Source organism: Orycteropus afer, unplaced genomic scaffold, assembly GCF_000298275.1.
Source record: "Orycteropus afer afer isolate SDZICR_OR568_19922 unplaced genomic scaffold, OryAfe1.0 scaffold00279, whole genome shotgun sequence".
NCBI classification, from domain to species: domain Eukaryota; kingdom Metazoa; phylum Chordata; class Mammalia; order Tubulidentata; family Orycteropodidae; genus Orycteropus; species Orycteropus afer.
Genome location: NW_006921866.1, coordinates 603,042 through 629,419, shown reverse-complemented (window position 1 = coordinate 629,419; position 26,378 = coordinate 603,042).

Sequence of the window (26,378 nt, the reverse complement as noted above, 5' to 3'; positions counted from 1 at the left end):
ATCCCATTGCATTCTTGCTTGCATGGTTTCTGCTGAGAAATCAGAGTTTATTCTTACTGGTTGTCTTTTGTAAGTAACTTTCTGTTTTTCCTGTGCTGCTTTCAGGATTCTTTCCTTGTCTTTGATTTTGGTGAGTTTGATGATGATATGTCTTGGTGATCTTCTTTTGGGGTTTATCCTGTTTGGGATTCATTGTACTTCCTGAATGGATATATTCTCATCTTTCATCATATCAGGGAAGTTCTCCTCTAACAAATCTTGGACAATTTCCTTAGTGGTTTTCTTTTTCTCTTCCTGTTCTGTAATTCCAGTTACACATAGGTTATTCCTTTTGATGGTATCCCACATGAACCTTAGGCTTTCTTCATTTTATTTTTATCTTTTTTCTGATTGATCCCTTTCCAAAGAAATGTTCAGGTATTTATCTTCAATTTCATTACTTTTGTCTTCAATTTAATCAATTCTACTCCTTTTCATTTTCAATGTGTTATCTATTTCTGACAATTTAGTATTAATCTTCTGGATTTCTATCCGTAGATTTCAAATATTTCTAATTTTTCATTGATTTTGTCATTTTGTTCTTGTATTTTCTTACAAAATTTTTTCTAGGAATTTGTGTGTGTTTTCCTAGGTCTGTCTCTCAATCCTTTGAAGATACTTAAATAAAATTGTTTTGAATTCCTTATCAGAGATTTCCCATCCTCCTTCTTCCTCAGGGACGTGTTCTGTTTCTCTGTCCTACTCCCTTGTTTCTACCACCTTATTTTGCATCTTTGTGTGGACTGTGATGGCCTGTTGTCTCCCAGACCTCGTGGCATTGTTGTATTTAGATCTTTGTTAACTGCTTGTGAAGAGCACCCAAGGGTGAGTCAGGCTCTTCTTTGGTGATTGTTTATCATTGGCCCATTGGTGGAGAAAGAATTGGTGGCTCTCACTCAGTAAGTGTAGCTGCAGGAGATGCGGGTGTAGTTGTGTTGTATGGGCACTGTTGCTGTCTTCCACTCTTTTAGACAAAAATAACAATTGAATAAACAACAAAAAAGTAAAAGCAAATGGATAAAAGACACTATGTAATCACATTGGAACAGCAACCAAAAAAAGAAAAAAGGAAAAAAAAATATGAAAACCCCACAATATCTGGGGAGAAGGCAATAAGAGAAAAATGATAGAGAAGGAGAATAATGAAGAAAAAAATAGGAAAAATGCAAAAAGAAAAATAAGGAATGGGGTTAACCATGAGAAAGCAAAGAAAAAAAATCCAAACAAGTACAGAGAAAAGAAAAAAAGCTGAAAACCTAAACCTGGGAGGGAAGAATAAATAATAATAATAAAAAGGACAAAACTAATCATAGTAATTTTAAAACAAACAAAAACAAACAAACTAAAAAACAGAAAAAAGGAAAAAAATGAAAAATCAGGCAAGGCAGGGCAGGAAACCCAGGCTCCATATGAACTCACAGACTGGGATGTAGTTCCTGCTGGCCCAGAAGGTGGGTAGGAGTGAGGTCTGGCTACACAACAAAGAGAATGTCACACTTTTCCAGACGTCTAGGTCCAGAGTGTCCTGGGGTTCCCAGCAGGTGGACCCTGTTCTTAAGTCCCTGGAATCTGGGAGAATGCTGTCACTTTAAATATCCAAAATTGTCAAGCTGCTTGTAAACATTCAAAATGGCTGTGCCCTCCAGACAGGCAAAAGTCCACAGCTCAGCCTGCCTTCCTCTTCATTGTTTCCCCTTTTATTCAACAGCCACCAGAGCAGTCCTCTGTGCACTCCCTGGATAGCAGGACTGAGTTTTAGATCAATTCTTAGGTCCTACCACCACTCAGCAATATCCAAGCTCTCTGTGCCATCAGGATCGCTGTCAGACCGCAGCTCTGTATTCTCCTTTTTTTGATGTTTTCATGAAAATTCTTCTGCTAGTTGAAGTTTAGTCCACTTCTATATCCTTTTCTTCAAGGCTCAGGGGTCCAGGATTATCTTCTGTATCTGTGTTAATTGATTCTCCTTTTCTTTGTTAAAGAGGTTTTGTGAAGTCTTTCTGCTTATTCTGCCATCTTATGGGAACTCCATTTATTTCTTTTCTGGTCTTTATTATTTCCTTTCTTTTGGAGACTGTAGGCTTCCTTTATTTTTCACATTTTTTTTTCCTAATTGTTGGAGTTGTTTGGTTAAGATGTTAATTTTGGTTCCTTCTCTTTTGATGTGTGTATTCATTGCTATAAATTGACCTCTGAATACTCTTCACTGTATCCTGAAATTTTGGTATGTTGTGTTTTCATTCTCATTTGTTTCTAGTATTATTATTATTATTTCACATTTTATTTCTTCTACCCACCAGCCACTCCTCAGAAGGGAGGCTGGGCAACCTAATTCTTTAGTGATAGCACCTCGGAAACCCAAGGAGGGATCATTATGATTTGCATCTAACTTGACAGCAGTGAGTTTATTTATTTATTTGTTTATTTTGGTTATTGTCCAGTAATTTTGAGACAGTGTGTTATTAAATTCACATGTGTTTACATTTGATTTTTCCCCATTATTCCTCTTACTGATTTTTAATTCAAAGCATTGTGAGCTGAGAAGATGGTTTGTAATCTTTTGATATTTTAAAATATATTGAGGCTTGTTTTATGGACTAAAATATTGTCTATTCTGGAGAATGATCCACAAGGACTGGGAAAGAATGTGCATTGCATTTTTGTTGGGTGGAGTGGTCTGTATATATCTATGAGTTCATTTTTGTTGATTTTGTATTTACTAAGGCCTTGTGCCTAAGGCATTTGACTGCTAACCAGAAGGCTGGGGTTCAAAGTCACCAGCTACTCCACAGAAGGAAGATTGGACAATCTACTTCTGTAGTGATAATGCGTCAGAAACCCAAGGAGGGTTAGCTATGAGTCGGATCCAACTCAATGGCAGTGAGTTTGGTTTGGTTTTTTTTTGAAGCACTTCTGGTATTCTTCTTTCTTATTTTGGTTAGAGAGGTGTGGTAGTTAAATTTGTGTGTCAACTTGGCTAAGCTGGTTGAGTGGTTGAGCATCTTGATGTAGTTATTCCCCATGGTGAGATTGGTAATTAACTCCATGGCGGAATCTACTGAATGTGATCTGCTTCCAGTATATAATAAGCAACTTTGAGGAAGGTCTCCAGCTTATGGCATGCTTGAACCCTGCATGTAACCAAGTTGTCGTTCAGTAGCTTTCCATGCTCTTCTGATCTTGGGGCTTTCAATGGACTTGAATGCATAGTCTGCTGTGTGGTTTGGTAATATCAGAACTGTGCCTTTTCACTTGTCAACCTTAGGTTTGTCAGCTTCAGCAGTCAGCAGCTGCCTGAATGAAGAGATACCTCTAGCTTCAGTGTTCCAGGAGCAAGGGGCAGAGCTGAAGCCCAAGGTTGAGGGGCTTTTACCCAACCCCTAGAGTCTGACACTTTAAACTCAGATTTCTAACCTCCAAAACTATAAGAGAATAAACTCCTGTTTGCTAAAGCCTTCTCATTTATGGTATAATCCTGTCAGAGCAGCATTAGGTAACCAAAGCAAAAGGTTATTAATTTTCTTTGTGGTTACTCTGTAGTAAAAGTTTATCTTCCTAATATAGGAACAATATGTTATACATTGACATCTTCCTAAATTCTCCATTTGGAAGTTCTGTAAACCAGCCACTCCTCAGAAAGAAGGTTGGGCAATCCTATTTCTGTAGTGATACTGCCTCAAAAACCCAAGGAGGAGTTGCTATGAGTTGGAGCTGACTCGATGGCACATAACAATAACAACCACAACATAATTATACCATTCATTCCCTTTTCTTGCTGTGTAATTCTTGCACTTACATGCTGATACCTTTGGCTCTCTATTTCCCATTTTGTCAGGAAGTTTTGAGAACTCTTTTTTTGGGTTGGTTTCTGGGTGATGTTTTCATGTGTCTTATTCTTACATTATTGTCTTCTGCTATTGTTTTCTATCTGATGAACTCCTTTTAGTATTTCTTGTAAGGTTGGTCACCATGATACTTGAAGGACACTTTTTCTGCTTATATCTGGTTAAATCTTGCTTGACATTTTTCCCCCTTTTTTAAGTTTTGTATGTATCATCCCATTGCCTTCTTGCCTGCTTGGTTTCTACAGAATAATCAGAGCTTATTCTTATTGGTTGCCCTTTGAGGTTAACATTCCATTTATCCCAAGATGCTCTTGAGATTAATTATTTGTCTTTGCTTATTGAATGTTTGATTATATGTCTTGGTGATTTTTTCTTTTTTTTTTTTTTTTTGAGTGTATCTTTTATAGGATTCATTGAGGTTCTCGGGTGGATATCTTTTCATATTTCATAATACTGGGTACATTTCATGCTACCAGGTCTTCAACAATTTTCTTTGTACTTATTTATTTATTTCCTTCCCCTCTTTTTCTGAAATTCCAATTACACATAAGTTATTTCTTTTGGTATCATCAATATAATTTTGACTTTTTGTTCATTCTGTTTTTCTGATTTTTCCTCATACAGGCTGTTTTCAAGGGATTTTTCTTCAAGCTGGCTAAAGTGTTCTTCAGCCAATTCAGTTCTACTCTTTTTTTTTTTTTTTTCTTCTAAAGTCTGCAATTTTCACAATGGCTGCAACGATGGACTAAGATAAAGCAAGGATCATGAGATTGGCCCAGGACGAGACAGTGTTTCATCTGCTGTTCATAGGGTCCCTATGAGTTGGAGATGATTTGATGGCACCTAACAACAATAGCATACTGCATTTCCTATTGCTTTTTTTGTATGATTTCAAATTGTGTTTTTATTTTGTTATTTCACTATTGTATTATTTTCCTGAATTCTTCACTGGTATTGTTTGTCTTTTCCTTGATTTTGTTTATGGTTTCCTTGAGCTCTTGGAAAGTCTTATATATATATATAATCTTTTGAATTCCTTCTCAGGTAGTTCTATTACTGGTTTTTCCTCAGAAAGTTTTCCTAGGTCTTTATTTTGATCACATTTTGATCACTTGCTTCCACTATCTTCTCCTTTTTTTTTTAATTAAAATTTATGTTGTGTATTGGGGGAAGAACTGCCTCCTCAAAGTAGAATGTCTGGAATGACAAATTGAAGAGGAATGACATTACATTCATTATGAAAAAGAACATTTCAAGATCTATCCTGAAGTACAATGCTATGAGTAATAGGATAATATGCATATGCCTACAAGAAAGACCAGTTAGTATGACTATTACTCAAATCTACACACCAAACACCAAAGCAGTATGGATAAAGAAAACAAAAAATCCTCACAACTTGCCCAGTTAGCAATATCATGATAAATGGAGAAATGATTGAAGTTGTTGGGGATTTCATTCTACTTTGTTCCACAATCAACACCCATTAAAACAGCAGTCAAGAAATCAGATGTCTTATTGCACTGGACAAATCTGCTACAAAAGACTTCTTTAAATTGTTAAAGAGCAAAGATGTCACTTTGAAGACTAAGGTGTGCCTAACCTGAGGCATGGTATTTTCAATCATCTCATATGCATGTGAAAGCTGGAGAATGAATAAGGAAGACCAAAGAAAAATTGATGCCTTTGAATTATGGTGTTGATGAAGAATACTGACAACACCAGGGACTGCCAGAAGAACAAACACATTGATCCTGAGAGAAGTGCAGCCTCAATGCTTCTTATAAAAAATAAGGGACAGACTTCATCTCACCTACTTTGGTCATTTTGTCAAACGAGACCAGTCCCTGGAGCAGGATATGATGCTTTGTAAAGTGGAGGGTCAGAGAAAAAGAGGAAGACCCTCAACAGGATGGATTGACACAGTGGCAGTGATGGTCTCAAGCATAGCAAGGATCATGAGGATGGTGCAGGAGAGGGCAGTGCTTCATTCTATTGTACACAGGGCCACTATTAGTTTGAATTGACTCAACAGCACCTAACAATAAGAGTTATCTTCAACACATTTTGAAGCTGTTTTTATTTTCAGTTATGTATTACTCTGTTTTACCCTGTTTTTGTTGTTGTTTGTTTCTTTGGTTGTGTTATTTTTTCTCAGTTTGTGCATCTAGATGGGTGTAGCAGGAGTCCTTCTTGATTGTTAGCATGACAGAACTGTGGTGCTCCTTGGCTGTCTTTGAGTTGGTAGATTAAATATTGAGAGTGTGGGGTGGGTCTCTGTTTCTTGTGAAGGACAGCTGTGATTAAGATAAGCAGGCATTGTTCATCATCTTTCAATGATCTAGTGGTGGAGAAGTTAGTGGTGGGGCCCATCCCTTGAGTGAAGTGGTTGGTGCAGAAGATATTACTGGATATCACAGAGTTCTGTACTCTTCTCATTGGATGGGACAGGGAACAAAAACTCAGCCACAAGAAGAGAAGAAAAAGAAAAAAAAAAGATAGAATAATAATAAAAGATAAAAATAGAGAAAAAGGGGGAAAAGGTGAGATGAAAAATTAGTAAAAATCAAAGAAAAGGAAGGGGGGAATGAAAAAATAAAAAGGAAGAAAGATTGAGAAAAGGAAAACAGAAAAATAAGGGGGAAATAAGGACTCTCAGGAGGAGGGACTTTTACAGTTAAGGTCTACCAGCTTCCTTGGGAGCAAGTGGTTGTGGTTCAATCCATTGATCCACCAGATGTGCACCTGTAGAGGTGGAAGAACTCTGGTGTAAGTGGGAGCCTCAAAGAGAGGATGCTGCAGCTGTGCATTTCATGTGTTCAGTGTAAGAATGATCACCCACTGACACAAGCACAGGAAGAGGGAACTTTAGTCCCTGGGTTTGTCTGTTTGGAGCTGGTTGCTAAGGGTAGCTGGGCTGCAGAGGAGCTACCAAGGGAATCTGTGGCTTGGGGTGAGATGCCCCTAGTCACAAGCTTGGTCAGGGTGGGAAGAAGTTTCACCCGTGGTCTCTGGGAAACTCTGTTTGTTGGAGCAGAGGATGTAGCTCTCCAATTGCAGTCCACTTAAATGAGTCTGGCACACTTTTGGGCACACATAGTCATTTATCAACTCCTGTCCAGACTCACATGACAGGCCACACTGAACCTAGCTTCTCCAACTGCTCAGGCCTTTCCCTTCACTGTGTCTTCAGCCTTAACAACTAGTGTTTATTTCATTCCCTTTATCTGGCTGTGTCCTCACTCTGGGGTCAACTATGACTGGGTGAATCTGCTGAAAAGACCTCTTTCAAGTGCTGAATAGCAAAGATGTCATGCTAAAGTCTAAGATGTACCTAACCCATGCCATGGCATTTTCAGTCACCTAATATGCATATGAAAGCTGGACAAGGAATAAGGAAAACCAAAGAAGAGTTGATGCTTTTGAGTTGTGGTGTTGGTGAAGAATGCTGAAAGTGCCATGGACTGCCAAAAGAACTAACAAATCTCTCCTGAAAGATATACAACCAGAATGTTCCTTGGAAGCGAGAATGGCCAGACTTCATCTCACCTACTTTGGTCATGTTGTCAGAAGGGACTGACCATTCCCTGGAGAAGGATATCAAGCTTGGTAAAGTGGAGGGTAGGTCAAAAAGGGGAAGACCCTTATTGAGATGGATTGACACAGTGGTTGCAACCATGGGCTCAGGTATAGTAAAGACTTTGAGGATGGCACATGACTGGGCAGTGTTTTGTTCTGTTGTGTATAGGGTCACTATGTGTCAGAGGTAACTTGATGGCACCTAACAACAACAACACATACTTTGTGTAATTGTATAGTAAAATAGTTTTGGGAGCTTTATTTTTTTAAATTTTTTCCATCTAATCTTTATCCTTTGTTCTAATTAGTTTCAGCAGGATATGGTTTTCTTAAATAATCTTAAATAAGTATGCTGTTTGAAGTTAACTGACATATAGAATTTTATATTTCAAATAATTTTGGGTGTTTCAGATATCAATCCTTGTTCTTTTTTTTTTTTTTAAGACATAAATGTGCTATTTTTTCTGGAACTTCAGTGACATATAGATTAGATCTTTTGTTATTTTTCACAGATCCCTGATGCTTTGCACATTATTTTCCTCAATCTTTTATCTCCCTGTTGTTCTTATTAGACTCTTTCTATTGATTTATATTCAAATTTATTGAATCTTTAGCTGTCATTTTATATCTACTATTTAACCAATCCAATGATTTTTTTATTTTATATTTCAGTTCTCAAATTTCTATTTTCATTTATTTTTTGAAAGTTCCAATCTTTCCATTTGTTTCAAGAGTCTTCCCTCTTACTTCATGAATCCTGATGATTATAGCTGTTTTAGTATCTGTGTCCAATTATTCCAAAATACGGGTTGTGATGTGTTTGGTATCTGTTGATTTTGATTTTCCCTAGAAAATTGTTGTGTCTTTGTATGCTTATCAATTTTGTATTATATCTTAAATATATGATATATTATGTTCTGGAATTCTGTATCCTATTAAAATACTTTAGACAATATTTGTTTGTTTATTTTAACAAGGAACCAACTATGTTTGGCTCAGGTTTTAAGTCCTATTCTATCTTATGTGGTCAGATTTTTAAGCTCTTTCTATTCTATTCAGATTCACTGTGCTTATGTTCTACCCTAAGACTAACATCAGGGGAATGATCTACATCATATCTCAGTTCTCAAAGCTTTTGTTTTTATGAACAGCTCCATATATGCACAGTGAGGACTTCATAAATGGCTATTTATGACTTATTTCTCAAACTCTTTCTTCTCCATAATCCCTCCAATCCCACTGATTTTCAGAAATTAGTGATCTTGTGTGCTTCTACTCAGTCTACATGGATAGGATTAAAGCTTGCTGTCTGGGGTATGACTCCAGAGCAGAACTCAGACAGAAACCCAAGATGTAAGATTCTTATACACTGTTTCTTAGAGTCTCATCTCCCAATCCATTGACCAGAAAATTTTCCATGGCAACATTCTTTGTACAGTTGCCCTGAGTGTAATAAGAGAGACAGGATGGCACCTGGCTGGGAACAGGGGACTGATCACTATTTCACTTTTATTTCACGTTTTCAGTTTATTTTCTTATTATTTACTTTTATGAGACCTTGCATAAATGCTGTAAATATATTTTTTTCAGAGATTTTTATCATATTAAATAAAAGAGATGGAGTGCTCTTTCCATCTAAACTATGCTAGGAGCTTGCTACTGGCATTTGAAAATATATTTGAATGTTTCTTTTAATGGAGATTTTGAGGATTAACTCTAACCTGAAAAGGTAAGAAGAGGCAGATAATTCTTAACTCGGTTTTCACATCTGTATAAATCAAAGTTGAATTACTTGATCTCTGTGATCTTCCATTCTTATTTCATATTGCTAGAGGAGATGAAGATTACCACAGTCAGTTGCAAGCACAAAAATAATTACAGTGCCACTGCTTAGATTTAAAATAAAATGTTCTTTAATTTCACCACTGGATTCCCTGAACAGATTAAGTTTCCAGTATACCAAAAAACCCAAACTAGACCTAAAACTTAAAGTTCCAATTGTTTCTGAGGCATGAATGTCTATTTTCCTACCAGGGAACATATTTGATTCTGGTTTTCCCTATTTCTTGGGTTTTCCATTGACATTCTGTGAAGGATTGACAGTTTTTAAAATAGAGAATACCCCTAATAGTTTCATAGGGGACCTGCAGGAGGCTGGTGTCAATCCAGCATTTTATTAAGGAGATGGCATATGTGACTGCCATACAGCAGATGTGTGCATATATAAGGCTCAGTTAAGTAGAACATCTTCACAGTTTCCATCAAGGAGTAAAAAAAAAAAAAAAGGAATGCCCAAGTATTGTTAAATTTGACATCCAAAAATAACAACTTAGTTTGTTCTCCAAAAGTTTCCAGATGTCTGAAATTGAAAATTTTTACCAAAAAATGTTTTTATTTTCTTTAGATAATTTTTCTCCTTTAGAATGTGACATTGATATTGTCCAATTAGGTTTTTAAAACATTTCAATTATTAATCTATATAAATGACAAATTGATATATAGGGACCTCAGATGATTTATAATAGTTTGTGGAAATATTGATCTAATGGGCTTTGGTCTAGAGCAGAGGAAATCTTGAAATTCTTTCTAACTCATCTTATTACAAAATTACATAATTTCTCAGGCTCACAAATTTATGTCATTTGATATCAGCATTATTAACTTATTGAAGCTATCATTTCTGTTAATAGTAAAACTCAGATCCCTTAGTATGAGTTGAGAACGGAGCTGTTTTGCACATATTATTTCATTTAATTCTCACAACTGTGTAAATTGAATGCTATTACTATATTTTACTATTCCCATTTTTAAAAAAGCAAAGAGAAGCTTAAAAAAATTAAGAAAATTTTCTTAAGACATGGATGGAAGCAGCAAGGTCAAGTTGTACATATAAGGCTAGAGTACTCCAACATGCATACTTTTAACCATTGCAGTATGCTGCCTTTGAATTTACGCAAAGTAATAATGAGTAAGGGGTAAATAATAAATTTAATTATTAGACTATCAAAAGAATGAATTTGAATTTAGCTAGGATCTCAGTGATGAATGCCTACAAGGCTTAGTCAAAGTGAGAAATTATGACAATTTGGGAGATTTCATACCTTGAATCAAAGGTGCCCTTTAATAGCTCTTAAACTAGAAATACCAGGCAGTTGTCAGTTATGTCCTAACTTTGGCCAGTATTATGTCAAAAACCAGACCCTATGTGCCATTGCGCAAAGAAGATTTCAAAATTGGTGAGATTATATACATAAATACAAATCAGCTACACTTGATTTATTAAGGTTATACACATTGAATCCAGGATTTATCAAACTGTGACTTATAACCTATCAATGTGGTTAATAAATTCAATCCAGTAGATAATGTCTTTAAAACAAAAATAAAGGAGAAAGAAACAACAGTATACATTGTTACAGCTGTTGTTCTTGTTAGGTGCCCTCCTGTCATCTCTGACTCATAGCAACCCTGTGCACAGCAGAAAAAAATCACTGCCCAGTCCCATGCTAGCTCCTAGATCTCAACTATACCTGAGCGCATCTCTGTAGCTACTGTGGCAATTCATATGGTCAAGGGCCTTCTCCTCCCTCTTTGACTCTCCTCCTTACAAAGCATGACATCCGTTTCCAGGGAATGGTCCCTTCTGAAAACATGACTGAAATAGGTAAGACAAAGTCTGGCCATTCTTGCTTCCAAGGAGCATTCTGGCTACACTTCCTCCAGGACAGATTTGTTAGTTCTTTTAGCATTCTATGGTGCTTTCAGCATTCTTCTCTAGCATCACAATTCAAAAGCATCAATTCTTCTTCAGTCTTCTTTACTCATTGTTCAGCTCTCACATGCATATGAGGCAATTGAAAAATATCATGGCTTGTGTCAGGCGCACCTTAGTCCTCAAGGAGATATCTTTGCTCCTCAGCACTTGAAAGAGGTCTTTTGCAGCTGATTTGCCCAGTGCTATACATTGTCTGATGTCCTGACCTCTGCTTCCATTGGCAGGAAAACACTTGTTTTGTGATGTGTACTGGTGTTCAGACAGTACACATTAGGACAGGTGGAATTGGTTGGTTCATAAAATACTTGCCTAAGAGTTAGTAAATAGAACCTCCATGGCCTCTAGTGTCCTCTATCTCTTGGTTGCCAGCAACTCTCCTAGACAGTTTCCTAGAGTTTCCCAGAAAACTTACCTAGAGTCTAGAAGCTAAAAAGGCCCTGCCGGATACAGAGACCCTTCTAGCACTACTATCATTATCCATTTTATTTGGTCAATATCCATGTCAAAGTTATTGTTATATATTTCATATAGTTCCCTATTTACTCATATATGAATATTTGGATACTAAATTGTGATGTAAAATTTTTATTATACTAAAGATCTTGAGGGAGCTCTAGTAGCATAGTGGCTAAGGCACTTGACTGCTAACCAGAAGGTTGGCGGTTCAAACCCACCAGCCACACTCCTTGGAACGAAGATGGGGCAATCTACTTCCATAGTGATACTGCCTCGGAAACCCAAGGAGGGGTCACTATGAGTTGGGTACGACTCGACGGCACATAACAACAACAACAACAAAGATCTTGAAAGCATTTTAGCTTTTGAAAATCCACAGAAATACTCAACATTATATATTAGGTGGTTTTCAACCAGGGAAAATTTGCACACATGGGAAAAATAATTGGCAATATCAGTGGACAATTTTAGATGTCACCACTGGAGATGAGGAGTGGTGGGCAGAGATGCTACTGTCATCTAGTGAGTAGAGCCCAACGATGCTACTAAATAGCCTACAATTCAGGACAGACCATCATACAAAGAATTATCTTGATCCAAATGTCAATAGTGCCAAGCTTGAGACACCTTGGTGTAGCTGGTACAATTGTGTAGATGTAATTGTCCATTTCCTTGTCTCTAACATCCTGAGATTATTGTTGTAAATCTATTCCACAAATAGATTTTCATTTTCTACATAATCTACATTATCTCACTTGAATAAGCAGTTTAGAGGGTTAGAGAATTCTGCTCTACAATTGCTTGCACATCTTAATTTCATTTTCTGTTGTATCATGATTATGAAATATTTTTCTTCTCATATGACATTTTTGTGTGTGTGTGAGATTGTTCCCAGAAAATTACAGTTATCACAATTGGATTCATTTCAAAAGAATTTTTATCACCTTCATGAAAACTGAAAGTTAGTGTTCATGTATGCCAAGGCCACTCTGTATGTTGCCATGTTTACGGGCTATGACTGAGTGAGCATTAGCAAATTGGCAGTGGATTGCTCTTTTATACTATGCAAATTGTAATGTTAGGTTTAGGATAATCAGTACAAGGCTATTTTATTGAATTGTACACTTTCCATTATATTGTTTTGTAATTTTTTTTCTGAAAATAATTTAGCTGTGCATGGAATTTCAAAAGAGAAAATTACGTTCTGTTATCATTATTTTGTTTTCAATGCTGTTGTTCTTATTTTTGGCATGTTTCTTTTGCTTGCAAAATAAAAATAATATGCATACATGGCTAGACTGTAAAATACTAGAGACCCTAAAGCACTAGTAATTACTACTAAATTTAACAACATTTAATACTATATATGTATGTTTTTAAATGGGGGGAGAGCTTGTACAACAAAAAGCTTGTTCTAAATCTTATATGTTTGAAATTCTACATATTGAAAATTTTCCCTCTTAGCAAGCATACTTCTATCTTAGTTTCACTTTATAATGATGCCATAATTTAACCAAAACATGTTTATTTTATATCATATCTCTTACTGACATGATATAACACATCCTATCTCTGATATATCATTTACCACCACTATCAATGCTGCATTAAACATAATTTTACATGCAAGTTTTTTATATTTGTTCAGGTGTATCTATAGTATACATGTCTAATAGTAGAATGTCAAATGTCATGTACACTTCTAATTTTGATAGATATGATCAAACTTGCAAAATCTGATTTTTGGCACTTAGTTTCATTAGAATTTTAACAATTCTGAAGACAGAATAAGTACCTGGGATTGAATCAAAGAAATGGTAGGAATGGGTGATTTTCTGTTTGGTAAGGGGAAAAAGAGACAGGAAGAGATCCATATTTGTACCCATTCCAAAGAAAGGTGATACCATAGAATGTGGAAATTATTGAACAATATCATTAATATTGCACTCAAGTAAAATTTTACTGAAGATAATTCAAAAATGGTTGCAGCAGTATATTGACAGAGAACTTCCAGACGACCAAGCTGGATAAGAAGAGGATGTGGAAAAAGGGATATCATTGCTGATGTCAGATGGATCTTGGCTCAAAGCAAAGAATACCAGAAGGATGTTTACTTGTGTTTTATTGACTATGCAAAAGCATTTGATTGTGTGGATCATAACAAATTAAGAATAGCATTGAGAAGAATGGGAATTCATGAACACTTAATTGTATTCATGAGGAACCTATATATAGACCAAGAGGCTGTCGCTCAAACAGAACAAGGGGAAACTGCATGGTTTGCAATCAACAAGGGGGTGTGTCGGGGTTTTATCTTTTCCCCATATTTATTCAATCTATATGCTGAGCAAGTAATCTGAGAAGCTGGACTATATGAACAAGAACATGGCATCAAGATTGGAGGAAGAATCACTAACAACCTGCAATACACTGACAACACAACTTTGCTGGCTGAAAGTGAGGATAACTTGAAGCACTTAGTGATGGAGAGTACAATCTGCAGTATGGATTGCATCTTGATATAAAGAAAACAAAAATCCTTACAACTGGACCTATAAGCAGCATCACAATAAATGGAGAAAAGATTGAAGTTGTCAAAGACTTTACATTGCTTGGTTCTATAACCGATGCCAATGCAAGCAGCAGTCAGGATTTCAGATGATGTATGTTGTTGTTTGTTGTTATGTGCTGTCAAGTCGGCCCGACTCATAGCAACCCCTCCTTGGGTTTCCGAGGTAGTATCACTACGGAAGTATCACTACTTCCTTCTGAGGAGTGGCTGGTGGGTTTGAACCACCAGCCTTCTGGTTAGCAGTCAAGTGCCTTAGGCACTACTCTACCAGAGCTCCCTCGGATGATGTATAGCACTGGGCAAAAGATCTCTTTCAAGTGCTGAGGAGCAAAGTTATCTCCTTTAGGACTAAGTTTTGCCTGATACAATTGCCTCATATGCGTGTGAGGGCTAGATGATGAATAAGGAAGACCGAAGAAGAATTGATGCTTTTCAGTTGTGGTGCTGGTCAAGAATGCTGAAAGTACTGTGAACTGCTCAGAGAACTAACAGATCTATCCTGGAGGAAGTGTTGCCTATATGGTCCTTGGAAGAGAGAATGACCAGACTTCATCTCACCTACTTTGGTCATGTTGTCAGAAGGTACCATTCCCTGGAGATGGATGTCATTCTTGGTAAGGTGGAGGGTTGATGAAAGAAGAGTAGGCCCTCAATGAGATGGATTGACACAGTGGCTGCAGTGATAGGCTCAAGTATGGCAGGGATTGTGAAACTGGTGCAGGACCTGGTGGTGTTTCATTCTGCTGTGCAAAGAGTCGCTATGAGTTGCAGATGCCTCAACGGCATCTATCAACAAGGGAAAAAAGTTTTAGAAGTGTCAATGATAATAGTTAAAAGACACTGAAATACTCCTTAGAAGGTTCTTGTACTTTTCAATTTTATAAAGATATTGATCTGTAGTATCTTTTTATGGTGTTTTATTACCTTAAACCTTGTTTTAAGCTTCATCTGTTTTTTGAATTGATACAATGTCTTTCTTTAAAATTTTATTAAATACTAAATAGCATTAAACAGAAGAAGGGTAAGGTACTATTATCATATGCTGCTTCTGCTGCTGTTGTTGTAAGGTACCACTGAGTCATCTCCAACTCATAGAGACCTTACATACAAGAGATCAACACACTGCCCAGTCATGTGCCATCCTCACAATCCTTGCTACACCTGCACACTTCGTTGCAGCCACTATGTCAATCCATCTCATTGAGGGTCTTCCCCTTTTTACTCTGACTCTCCTCTTTACCAAGCATGATATCCTTCTCCAGGAAATGGTCCATTCTGACAACGTGTTCAAAGTAGGTGAGATGAAGTCTGGCTATTCTCACTTCCAAGGTGCATTCTGGCTACATTTCTTCAAGGATAGATTTGTGAGTTCTCCTGGCAGTCCATGATATTTTCACTATTCTTTATCAACACTACAACTCATAAATATCAACTCTTCTTTGGTCTTCCTTATTTCTTGTCCAACTTTCACATGCATATGAGGCAACTAATTTCCCAGTCTTCTTTCTGAGGAGTGGGTTTGAACCACCAGTCTTCTGGTTAGTAGTCAAATGCCTTAGGCACTATGTCCCAGAGCTCTGAAAATACCATAGCTCTAGATAAAAAACAAACTCACTGCCATTGAGTGAATTCCAACCCATAGCAACCACCTTTGGGTTTCTGAGGTGGTAAATCTTTATGGAAGTAGATTGCCCAATCTTCCTTCAGCTAAGGAGCTGATGGATTTGAACCACCAACCTTCTGGTTACCAGTCAAATGCCTTAGGCACTATGCCACCAGAGCTCTTTATAGCTTGGGATAGGCCCACATTATTCTTCAGAGAGACATCTTTGCTCTTCCACACTTTAAAGAGGTCTTCTGTAGCAAATTAACCCAGTGCAGTACATTTTCTGACTTTTCAACCACTTCCATTGGTGTTGATTTTGTATCCAACTAATATGAAATTTTTGACAACTTCAATCTTTTCTCCATTTATCATGATGTTGCTTATTGGTCCAGTTGTGAGGATTGTCTTCTTTATGTTGAAGTGTAATTCATACTGCAGACTGTAGTCTTTAATCTCCATCAGTAAGTGCTTCAAGTCATCTTCACTTTCAGAAAGCATGCTTATGTTATCTGCATATCACAGGTTTTTAACAAGTCTTCCTCTAATCCTGATGCCATGTTCTTTTTCATATAATCCAGCTTCTTAGATTATGTGCTCAGTATTCAGATTGTATAAGTATGGTGAAAGGATACAACCAGCATGCACTCCTTTCCTGATATTAAATCATGCTGTATTCCCTTCTTACATTTGAGCGACAGCCTCCTGGTCTATGCATAGGTTTCTCATGAGCATAATTAAGTGGTCTGGAATTTCTATTCTTCTCAATATTATCCATAATTTGTTATGATCCACACAGTCCAATGCCTTTGCATAATCAATAAAACACAAGTAAACATCTTTCTGATATTCTTTACAGATGGATGGATCTTTTAGCCAAGATCCATCTGACATCAGCAATGATATCTCTCATTCCATGTCTTTTTTCTGAATCTATCTTGCATTTCCGGAAGTCCCTTGTCAATATACTGCTGTAATTGTTTTTGAATTATCTTCAGCAAAATTTTACTTTGTGTGATATTAATGATATTGTTCAGTAATTTCCATGTTCTGTTGGATCACCTCTGTTGTTAGCTGAGGTTAAAATGACTCCAACTCATGCTACCTTCTGCACAACAGAATAAAAGATTACCCTATCCTTTGTCATCATCACTCTAATTACTAGCATGTTTCAGTCCATAGTTGTGCCTATTGTGCCAATCATCTCACTGAGGATCTCCTTCACCACTGTTGGCCCTCTACCTCACAAATGAGGACATCCCTCTCCAGTGATTGGTATTCCCTGACGACATGTCCAAAGCAAGTGAGTTAGAGAATGTTATGTTGTGATCCATAAGGTTTTCACTGGTTAGTGTTTGAAAGCAAAGTGACAGATTTTTCTTCTTCCACTGCCTTAGTCTAAAAGTTTTGGCAAAACCTGTCCATCACAGGTGACCCTGCTGGGATTTGAAATACCAGTGGTGTAGTTTCCCACATCATAGAAAGAAGCTACCAGTATGATGAAAAGACAGAAAGTGGATGGAATCATATGCTACAAGTTCAGATTCACTCATATAAGGATTATTTCTATTCAAATCATGAAGCTACAACCTGAGAACCCCTGCCATCTAGGTTGCAACTTGACCAAATTATACAAATACTATGCAGCAGAAAATGAACAGTCACATACATGCCTGGATATTCAGTGATAACAAACAGAATGCTCAGTGGTAAAATATTTTCTTTTCAAATTTCAGAGAAGTAGAATCAAACAATTTACTTCCAATTTCATGAACTGTTGCTTATTATAAGATTTCTTTTTTTTATAAAAATAGTCTTGCAGTTGGCATGTAGGAGGCATGTTTATTGGGAACTAAACTATGAAAATCAAGAAACAAGATGGCTATTTTTTTTTTTTTACCCTGTCTTTGACACAAATATTTGACAATGCTTTGGTGATTTTATTTAGTTTCAATTTTTGAAAGACTATAAACCTAATTGAGAATTTAGCAGTCCAGATCAAATATAGCTACACCTTTAAAAGTAGCATTCACATAGAGGGAAAGCTGGACAGACAGGAATGTATAGAAAAGAAGGGCACAGGGAGGGGTGGTCACAGGAAGGAAAGGGGAGGAGAGTTTTTTTATGGTTGGGGATTGTAATCAAGGCTGTGAAATCAAATGTTCATGAACTGTTGGATGTAAAACAAATATGCTTTGCAAATTTACACTCAAAGCACACACACACACAAAATTAATAAATAAAAAATAAATGTCTCAGAGTTATATTTTTCACTATTTATGAAAATTGTAACTCAAAGAAAGAAAAAATTTTCCATCAAACACAATGAGGACTTCATAATGACTGTCTGAATTATATTTACAAATGTATTTTATTCATTTTCTTTACTTGATAGCACAGGACCAGGCTGTTGATTACGCTGAATTTGTGAATAAGATTTCAATTGTCAAGGCATTGGTCTATTTATTTATTTATTTGAACATTCTTCTCCTCCTGCATTTTAGTTTAACAAATGTCCTTTCAGGATTTGATTGTTTTTCCTTAGTAGCTGTTGAGAAAAATATGTATTATGAATAATATGTAGAAGCAATCCAGAGTTTTTCTTCACCATCCTCCAGTGTTTCTTTTATGATGCATTTGGTATTGGAATCCATCCGAAGGCGTAACTTGGGGGCTCTCAATTTTTCTGCTTTGTGCCTGGTCTCGTGCTCTCTGCCAGTTGATTCCTCACCAATTCTCTTTCCACTGAGTATAATTAAGAACAAATATTTCTGGAAGAGAAGGAAAAATTAGATTTAACTTCTGAATTTAATCTTGCAGTCTAACACCTTGATAATTCTGAAAATGGAGATAGAGTTAAAATTATAAAGAATGCAATACAATTTTTTAGAGTGTGAAATTGTTAGGATGAAAATTACAACTATTAAAATAATGACATATGTCATTAAAATAGCTATTAAATGAGTTGTACTGTGCAATTTAGAATGTGGAAGGAGGCTTTTATATAAGGTGGAAAGGGATACAATAAGATGTATTAGAAATATAGGTTAAAATAAAGCTGCTGTATCCTTGTAGAAGTAATTAATTTTCTTTATTTATCTGCTAATATTACTGAAATATTTTAGTCTCACAATGTTCACTGTAATAAACTACAATGACTTTTAGTCTAAGGTTGTTGTTGTTAGCTGCTGTTGAGTTGATCTTGACTCATGGGCCCCCATGTGTTCAGAGTAATACTACTTCATAGGATTTCAAAGCTGTGATCTTTCAGAAGCAGAATTCCAGGCCTGTCTTCTGAGGCACCTCTTGGTGGGTTCAAACATCCAACATGTTGGCTAATAGTCAAGTGTCTACCCATTTGTCCTATCCAGGGATTCCTAGTCTTCAGTTCTATTAAAAAATACATCATTAACTGAATGAGGGAAGTGCTTTTATGAGAGTTTACAGATAAAAATATTATCTGACATTCTTCAATATCAAGTGAGTAAATAGGAGACAAAGATATATTTATGTAGGTGATGTATTTTCTTCTTACTCTTTATTTATTTATTTTTCTTTCTGATGGGAATTTTTCTATAACTGAGACTAAGGGAGAATTTGCAGTGCCAAGTTCAAAACTTGGTCCTCAAGCAGGCTGCAGCTGCAGACTTGGGTAAAAGTTCTAAGCATAAAGCAAATGCAAGAAAACCAAAGGAAACCAAATCAAAAAGTGAAAACTAGTTTTACGGACAGGAAACTGCAGCTAGGGTATCCAAAGATTAGATACGGACTTGAGAGAACAAACAAGGAAAACAGGCAGAAACAGAGAATGACTGACATCTGGATCTTAGGTTCACTCCATTCTGACGTGCATTTTGCACATGACTGGAAACTGATCTGGTTCATGAAATCACCTCAGAATTCAGACATCCCTATTCAGCTTCACAACTTCAAAATCCACAAATTGTCAATCTGCGTTACAAAAAAAAAAAATCACTGCCATCCAATTGATTCTGGCTCACAGCCATACCCATTGGTTTTCCAAGGCTATAAATCTTTACAGAAACAGATTGCCTTATCTGTGTTCTGCAGAGTGGCTGGTGGGTTCAAACTACAAACAGTTTGATTAGCAGCCATATGCCTTAACCACTACACTACCACAATTATTTTCCAATCTGTGTTGGAGCTCAGTAAAATGAGACTGATTTGAGCTATGATTCTGCTATTTACCTGAGTTTTTAACCCTCACTTTCTAGTTTTCTACAAAGTGGGGTTTCTTTATAGAATAACCTCATAAAGTTTTAGGTAAATTAAATGAGATTGTATCTTCATATACTTTAAGTTTTAATTTGGCACATAGGAAGCACTTAATAAACATTAACCGTTACTCTGATTTAAGCTTAGCTGTGCACCAAGTGTGAAGTGCTGTAAATAGAAGGCAGGGAGAAAATGCTTAATACATTGATGAACTAATTAAATATTTAATTTTATTTTTGAGCAAGTTACTATAATGACTACAATGTTACTACAAAGTTACTGCAGAGTTACTATAATGTTACTACAACTAAACTAAGGTTCCTACTCTCTAGGAGTTAGTTGGAGAGTCGTAGGGTTTAGTTGACAAAGAGATAAAAATCCCTGCCCTTAGTGTGGGCAAACTAGTACCAGGATTAGCACATGAAAAACAAAACAAAAATAAACAAAAAACCATTTGCCACCCATTCTATTCTAACTCAGGGTGTCAGAGTAGAACTGTGCTCCACAGGGTTTTTAAAGACTGTGACCTCTTGGAAGTAGGTTGCCAGACTTTTCTTCCCAGGTGCCTCTGGAGGTATTCAAATACCAAACCTTTTGATTATTAGTCAAATGATTAGCCTTTTGTACCAGTGTTCAACAAATATTTATCTAATGAATAAGCAAAGTCACATACAAAAAAAAAAAAAACTTGAAAGAATAATATGTAAACTTCCCAAACACACTTAATATGGCATTGATAAATAATACAGGGATGAAAATAACAAAACATATAATATTGAGGAGGTAACAAGAAATGGAAATACAAGAAGTGTGATTTGAACTGGCTGCTGAGTCTCATGAAAATTGTAATGAGAAATTATTGCATTCTTATATGATTCTGTCAACCTGCTACTTGTCCTTAAGGTGCCAAGAAAGACACATGTTACAAAAAAAAAAAAGGAAAAACAATGAAATTGATGTGTTAATCTGTATGTTTGCTGCTATTTATCTCTTTCACTTATTATACATTATAGATGGGTATAGATGGGTACATATATGACTGGAGATTTTATAAAAATAGGAAGTCAGAAATGCTTAACCCTGCCTGTCAGAGTTAGGAAGAAGTTCACCAAGAGATGGTATTTCACCTGAACTTTGGAGGGTCTGCAGTGACTCACCGGGTGGACTGAAGTGATATCAGAAAGCTGAGTAGTGCTGGGTCAGCTTTGTGTTATTTTTTGACTTGTCTCTAAGTGGTGAGTTGGCTATGCAAAGCTGCTAATAATAAAACACTATACCAGCCCCCAAGTAGCTTAATGAAGATAGATTTCTACCTTTATTCATTCCCTTTTGAACTGAGTCCTTCCAAAATCCTAACATGTAAGACTTTAAATGTTTACCTTCCTTTACTGCTAACATCAAAGACCTGTTTGTTGAATATACTGGTGCACAGTTTGTTGTTTTTGTGCTCTGTTGCTACATTCTTCCTCCCTGGTTAACTATAATTGAAATTGTAAATGGTCATTTCGCCACCAGAAATAGGACTTGAATCTCAATGTATTAGAAATCAACTTCTTTAGGCCGTAAGATACATTTAACAATAGAGAGTAGAATCAATTATTTAGCTTACATAAAGCTGTAGTTGATAACTTAACATCAATCTGAGGCTTTATGGTTAGGATGATAAGGGTTGCTCCTGTTCCCAATACCAGCTCTTGTCCTCAAGAAGCCCATATAGAAGGATACTCCTTCTCAAGGCATATCTTTTTGCTTTAGACACTTAATCCCACCATTCAGTCTTCCCTATTATTATTATTATTTTGTCCAAGTGTGATAATTATTGATATCCTCAAGCTTTAATTCTCATACTTTTACTGATAACCATATATATTAAGTACAAAAGAAACTTGAAGTTCAAATTATAATTTTGTTTGATACAGTTCCAAGTGGTTTATCTCTTAAGAACTTTCAACAGGAATACCTCAAACCTCTAATAATTAGTTCTCATAGCACTATATAGACATCAGACCATTTAATAGCAGGTATTCGTGGTTTTGCTCGTTTGTCTGTCGAGGATACAAGGATGAAGTTCCTAGATCAGAACTACAAGGATGAGAACTAATATCCTGGAGATCTTCCACTAAACTCCAAAATGATTACCAAGCCAGGGTCAAACTCCCCCCATGTTGTCCTCTCCTCATTCACTGACCTCATTGTTCATAGTTTCATAGCTCTGAGATGATTTCATGTTTTTTATTAAGTCTTCTCACAGATACATTTCCTAGCCTTTGCATTTGGTTACAAGCTCCTAATGAGTCCAGAAGGGACATGTTATAGATTCCAATCAGGGAAGAAAATCTTTGTTCTGTGTACCATTTCTCTTTCTGGAGCAGCTTAATATTTTTCCTGGTTGTGAAATCCTAATAATATTGGTTGAAAATCAGATGAGTTAATTACAGTGGCACTACTCGTCTGTCAATTTTTGTACTCTAGTGGCTTGTGTGTTGCTATGCTGTAGCTCAGCTTTTGGTATTTCAAATACAAGCAGGGTCAGCCACGGGAAACAAGTTTCAGCAGATATTCCAGACTAAGGCACAGTAGGAAAAAAAGGCCTGGCTATCTATTTCTGAAAATTAGCCAGTGAAAACCCTTACAATATTCCAATCTCATGCATAAGACCAGTGAATGGGCTCACTCTACCTCTTCTAAGTATCATATTCCAGGGCTTTGACCAGTAATTTTGCCCATTCAGGTTACCATGATGAATCACCCAAATTGTAGAAATTCCAATCTATTTCTCTTTTGCTTCATGTTCCATGAAAGAATCAGTTCAAAGTCCTGCATTAAACGGTAAGAAGGGATTGTCTATAAATTGAAAATTTGTAATCAAGGGACCTTGTTTCTTTGCAAACAAAGAGAAATCACTGATAGTGGAAAATATGGCCTTAGTGATAGAAATAACATGAGAGATTTCATGATAGAATTTTGTAAGACCAATGACTTACTCACTGCAAATACCTTTTCTCAACACCATAAACAATGACTATACACTGGAACTTCACCAGATGGAGTACACAGGAATCAGATCAACTACATGTGTGGAAGGTGATGGAGAAGTTCAATTATCTTCAACCAAAACAAGGTCAGGAGCTGTGGAACACACCATCAACTGCTCATATGCAAGTTCAAGTTGAAGTTGAAGAAAATTAAAACAAGTCCAGAGAGCCAAAATATGACCTTGATTATATCTCTCCTGAATTTAGAGACCATTTAAAGAATAGATTTGATACATTGAACACCAATGACCGAAAACCAGAGAATTGGGGGATGACATCAAGAACATCATCCATGAAGAAAGCAAAAGGTAATTAAAAAGACAGGGAAGGAAGAAAAGACCAAAATGGATGTCAGAAGAGACTCTGAAACTTGCCTTTGAATGGAGAGTAGCTAAAGCTAATGGAAGAAATGACAAGGTAAAGGAGCTGAACAGAAGATTTCAAAAAGCAGCCCAAGAAGACAAAGCCACTTAACTATAATGAAATGTGCAAAGACCTGGAGATAGAAAATCAAAGGGGAAGAACACACTCATCATTTCTCAAGCTGAAAGAACTGAAGAAAAAATGCAAGACTTGAGTTGCAATGTTGAAAGATTCTTTGGGCAAAATATTGAATGATGCAGACTACATCAGAAGAAAATGGAAAGAATACACAGAGTCACTATACCAGAAAGGATTGGTCAATACTAATCTTTTCAGGAGGTGGCATGTGATCAAGAACCAAAGATAATGGAGGAAGAAGTCAAAGCTGCATTGAAGGAATTGGCAAAGAACAAAGCTCCAAGAATTGACAGAATACCCACTGAGATTTTTCCACAAGCAGATGCTGTTCTGGATGCACTCATTTGTCTATGCCAAGATATTTAGAAGACAGCTACCTGGCCAACTGACTGGAAGAGATCCATATTTGTACCCATTCCAAAGAAAGCTGATCCCACAGAATGTGGAAATTATTGAACATTATCATTAATATCACATGCAAGTAAAATTGTACTGAAGATAATAAAAGATGGTTGCAGTGGTATATTGACAGAGAACTTGCAGAAATGCAACCTGGATTCAGAAGAAGACATGGAACAAGGGATATCATTGCTGATATTAGATGGATTTTGGCTGAAAGCAAAGAATACCTGAAAGAGCTTTGCTTGTGTTTTATTGACTACGCAAAAACATTAGGTTGTGTGGATCATAACAAATTATGGATACCATTGAGAAGAATGGGAATTCCAGAATAGTTCATTGTTGTCATGAAGAACCTGTATGTAGACAAGGAGTCTGCCATTAGAACAAAATAGGGAAATACTGCATGTTTTAAAAGCAGGAAGGGAGTGTGTCAGAGTTATATCCTTTCACTGGTTCATATTGTATGCTGACCAAATAAACTGAAAAGCTGGCCTATATGAAGAAGAGTGTAGCATAAGGATTGGGAGAAGACTCATTAACAACCTGCCATATGCACACAACATAACCTGGCTTGCTAAAAGTGAGGATGACTTTAAGCACTAACTGATGAAGATTGAAGACTACAGTATGCAGTGTGGATTACACCTCAACATAAAGAAAATGAAAATCCTCACAACTGCAACAATAACATTATAATGATAAATGGAGAAAAGATTGAAATTGTCAAAGATTTCATATTAGTTGGTTTCATAATCAACAGCAATGGAAGCAGCAGTCAAGACATCAGAAGACATATTGCACTGGGAAAATCTGCTGCAAATGACCTCTTTAAAGTGCAGAAGAGCCAAGCTCTCTTTGAAGACTAAAAACCAAAACAAAACTCATTAGCGTAGAGTTGGATCCAACTCATACTGACTCCTCCTTGGGTTTCTGAGGCAATATCACTACCAAAGTAGATTGCCCAACTTTCCTTCTAGGAGTGGCTAGTGGGTTTTAACCACCAGCCTTCTGGTTAGCAGTCAAATGCCATAGGCACTATGCCACCAGAGCTCTTAACCCAAACTATGGCATTTTCAATTGTCTCATATGCAAGTGAGAGCTGGACAATGAACAAGGAAGACTAAAGAAGAGTTGATGCTTTTGTGTTGTGGTGTTGGTAAAGAATACTGAGAGTATCATGCACTGCCAAAAGAACTGAAAAATTCATCCTGGAAGAAGTACAGCAAGGATGTTCCTTGGAAGCAAGAGTGGCCAGAGTTCATCTTACCTACTTTGGTCATGTTGTCAGAAAGGACCATTCCCTGGAGAAGGCTATCAAGCTTGGTAAAGTGGAGGGTCCATGAAAAAGGCAAAGGCCCTCAATGAGATGGATTGGCACAGTGGCTGCAACGATAGGTTCATGTATAGCAAGGATTGTGAGGCTGGCACAAGATCAGGCTGTGTTTCATTCATTTGTACATAGAGTAGCTATGAGCCAGAGCTGACTTGACTGGACCTAACAACAACAACAATTCAGGGACTATTTACATTTTCATTATTATTAAAATTAGATACTAAAACTAATGATTTGATTTAAGTTGTTTTTTTGTTTTGTTTTGCTTTTTCTTGCTTTATATTGTTTTTTAAATTCTGGAGAAGTATGTAGTATTTCAAACATAATAAAATTGTAAGGTGATGAAGAAAAAAATGGAATATTAAAAAAGTATGTTTTTCTACTCAGGGGGAAAACCACCATGAATATCTTAGAAAAAATTTATGGAAAAATTATTATGTGTAATTTGTTATCATTGTTGATGAATCTGCTGGTGGTATGTCCTTTTAGAAACTAAATATATTTATTATTTGTTTAATTTTCTAAACCAATCTTTCCCCTTGTACTTATGTATTATAAGTAAATCAATTGAAGCTTCTTATTCTTGATATATATGTCTGAACTTCAAAGCTATGGGTTTGTTATCTAATGAGAAATTTACAAATATGTGAGATTAATTTTTCCTAAGAATAATTAAAATTTTCTATTTTAATTTTATATTAGGATGAAATAAGAAAGTCAATGATATTTTTCAATTATTTCAAATAACATTTATCTGAGCATTCTGCTCCCCACAAAATATATATCCCACTTTTCAAATCTTTTCCATATTCTTTATTCTCTCATTAAAGACTTGAATAAAAATTTTGACAAATGCTTAGTATATATTTGTATGACAATTATGTGTTTAACAGCTTGAGAGTTATGTTTTCCTTTGTGCTTAGTCACCAGGAGCGAGATAAGCACGGGCGTGCTTGTGCTTACTCACTGATCTGCACTGAGCACTTTCCCTTGTTACCCTCC